Source organism: Limulus polyphemus, unplaced genomic scaffold, assembly GCF_000517525.1.
Source record: "Limulus polyphemus unplaced genomic scaffold, Limulus_polyphemus-2.1.2 Scaffold967, whole genome shotgun sequence".
NCBI lineage: Eukaryota > Metazoa > Arthropoda > Merostomata > Xiphosura > Limulidae > Limulus > Limulus polyphemus.
In genome coordinates, this window is record NW_013666577.1 from 263,364 (window position 1) to 266,986 (window position 3,623).

Consider the following 3,623-nt stretch of genomic DNA (forward strand, 5'->3'; position numbering starts at 1 on the left):
GTCTTACTGAGGTTCCTGAAAGTTGTAATTGTGACATCTGAGCTGTAAGGTGAGGCATTAATGTGCCATAGTGAAAAGTGTTGGGATCTACAGAAGACTGGATCATCTGGAAAAGAAAACAAATAGCATATTTTTCCATTTTTGAAATTTTACTTTTTATTTAACTGGTATACATCCATTTCTTTCATTCACATTTAAGCATACATCATTTTATTATATAAAAAATCTTTAATAAGATAATTATATTTTCATAGTGATAAAAAAAAAAGTCACTTCTAGCTGGAAATACTTTAAAATTGTAAAATTACCCATGAAAATTCAAGGAAACAACAACTACACAAAACTTTGTACACCTTGTTTTTTGGTTTGTTTTGAATTTTGCGCAAAGCTACACGAGGGCTATCTGCACTAGCCGTCCCTAATTTAGTAGTGTAAAACTAGAGGGAAGGTAGCTAGTCATCACCACCCACCGCCAACTCTTGGGCTACTCTTTTACCAACGAATAGTGGGATTGACCGCCACGTTATAATGCCCCCATGGCTGAAAAGGCAAGCATGTTTGGTGGGACAGGATTTAGTAAAAATACAACTAAATTATATTGTATTATATGGTCAAAAAAAGTGTAAGGAGTTCAAAAATCAATAAATATAGTTGAAAATTACTATTTATCAACTGGGACTTAACATTACTTATAAAGATTAAAGTCACACATTTAGTATTAAGTTTAAACTGATTTTCCAAAATCCAATTTAATTTTTGTGTCAAGTCAAAATGGTAAATGACAATTTATTCTAATGTCATTTGTGATGGGGAGATATCTTAATAGATAGTATAATAAAATTATTTATGTGTCTTTAGAAAGATATGTGCTAGTCATCATTTCAAAACTGCTTTTGTAAGTTTTGTAAGAGACAGATGACTGTCTATTTTACAATATTTGTGTAATTCCATACCTTTTTTTTCTGAAATAACTAAAGAGTAACTACTGCCACAAATAACCTGTGGAAAGTACAATCAAGTGGTTTATATAAATCCCAGCTTTGTTACTATATTCAAAATATTTGCTTTTCTTATAAGAGTTAGGTTTTAGTTATGCTTCTCTTTACAAAAATTAGCATTCACTTGAAGTTACCAAATTAATTTCTGGAATGCTAAAGAATAGTTAATTGGACATCTTTAGAAATTAAATTTTCTACATTGCAAAACTGGCCTGTACAAGTTATTTTGCTTCTATGATGCATGTAAACTATTAGTAATAACACGTGCAAAATAATTAACCTATCTCATATTACTGCATAATTCTGCTTACATAAGTATTTTCACTTTATTAGCAAATCTATAGACTTTCTTCATCTACTAAGAACATTTATTGATTTTTTCCATAAAAATTTACATATTATAATGTCACAAACATTAATTAATCTAAAAATTGTAGAAGTTGTAGCAAACTACAGTTTTTTTTAATGTAAGCTTTTTATGTATAAAACTCAAGTACAACATTTTTCAACAACACAATTTATTAAAACATTTAACTATAGATATATTATAAAATATTATTTACTTTACAGCATTAACATTAATGAAGCTTTGTACAAAATTGTAAAGTGTTAAAGAACAAATTTTATATAACAAGTTACTTCAATTATACCATGACTGTTTTGCCCTCAATATGTAAAAAAGTAATTATTTAAGATACTGTTTAATACAACTGAGCACCTATTTTAATAGTATACTAGTCGGTAAGGAGGCCAGGGGACGGACTGTTCATCTTCAATTAAGAGCTTTTAATTGGGAGAATAAACTGACTTTGATATTTAGGTTTCATTATGTTGTTCATACAGGTATTTAACCATTATGATAAATGGCTTTCACCTCAGAAAATTAGTTTTACAAACCAGCCTCAGTAATATGTGTTGAGTAATTTTTTTTTTTCATTAAAAGCAAGTAATTTTAGATATGAAATATTGTGGATTTGAACATCCATATCTACTCCTCATTTTTAAGTTCTAGGTTTAAAGAAAGTTTAAATTTGATAGATGGTGTATTTACAAGGCTATGGGGGTCCTAGCTCCACAGAAACATGGGAACCACTATTCGAACTGAACATATGTATTTAAAATGTTGATAGATGTAATTGTATTGTGGTCTCTTTATTTGAAAGAAGAAGTAATAAAATTATTATTAATATTTTTTTCATTAAATATGCGCACTTCCCCACACGAAGTATCTAGCACCTTTGAACATATGAAAAGGATTGCCCAGGATGCTCTACAAAATAACTCAGTAATTTTAAACATAGAGGAGCACTCTATAGGCAAATTAGCAATTTTATCTTTGTGTGTAAGATTTCCAAAACTTTGTGGAAAATATGAAATGTTTGGTTATGCAAAGTTTCTTTCATCACCCACCGACACTACAATGTGAAACAATTTATCTGTGTCTACTTAGTTGTCCGTTATTATAATTGAATATAAAACAAATGTTTTCAACATGTATACCTTTTAGGATTCATAAGTTTTAGGAAAAGTATAAGCAATTCTTACTGACTATACTGTTAGAAAATAAAAACAATGAAAATTGTTCACATCAGTCTGCACCAGTGATTCTCAACCTGTGGTCCCCGGACCCCTGGAGGTCCACAAAAATAATACCATCTCATTAAACAAGTAAGTTTTTAATTCTGCTGTTCTTTTAATTGCACACTCAGTTATATATGTCTTTTATTTGATAGTGAAAAATGGAAAAACAAGTTAATTACTAGTAAGAAAAACAGTTTGTTGGGTAGATGGAATCTTTCAAAAACATGGGGACTGTGGGAAAAAAATAATAATAAAAGGGGGGGTCCTTGGTGGTGAAAAGGTTGGGAACCACTGGTCTACACCCTTACAAATGGTAAAATAAGAAAGAAAAACATGCAACTGCTCATTATCATATGTTAAAAAAACTATACATTGTTGTTTTTCTTATTAAAAAGATGAAAATTTAGAAAAATATGTATTAACATGTAAATTATTTTAATGTAACAAGCATATAGAAAATCTGTATAATGGTTTGAAAACTTAAATTATAATGAAAGACAATTTGTTTTGGTCAAATGTATAATAAGAGGAAAGAGCAAATGAACAATTTATATTTATATTATATTAATTAGATACAGTTTATTTTAAGTGCAAAGGTTTTCAAATCATTATATCAAAAAGGAGAATGATTGATATCTTGTAATTATTGTAAACACTTCATTCATTTTTGTAACATTCACTAGTTTGCAATGATGAATGTAACCAATAATACAGTAGTCAACATTTGTAGGGATCATGTTTGTACATAATAGGTACACTAATGTTAATAAAGATCAATTTCTAAAAAAAGACATAGCTTGGAAGTCCATTATCTGGACATTGTCTGCCAAGTGCAAACTTTCTGCCTTGGCGACTTTGATTGGATCCTGGTTTTGTTTTCTGACCATACCCCAAATTGAAAGTTCATACCATGAAATTGTGAGGTCTTTAATTTGAGATCACTGATCGTTGCATGCTAAAATTGGTCTGATTGAGAATATGCAGTGCAGAAAATGCCTCGTTTAGGGCAAAGGCATCATCTTTCCCCTGCAGAAATTAACAGGA

The 3,623-nt window shown here is 29.6% G+C and overlaps 1 pseudogene; it reads right to left on the reverse strand.

Moving 5' to 3' along the window:
- The window catches only part of LOC106461477, a 102,194-nt pseudogene that overhangs the window by 7,407 nt on the left and 91,164 nt on the right, over positions 1 to 3,623 (reverse strand).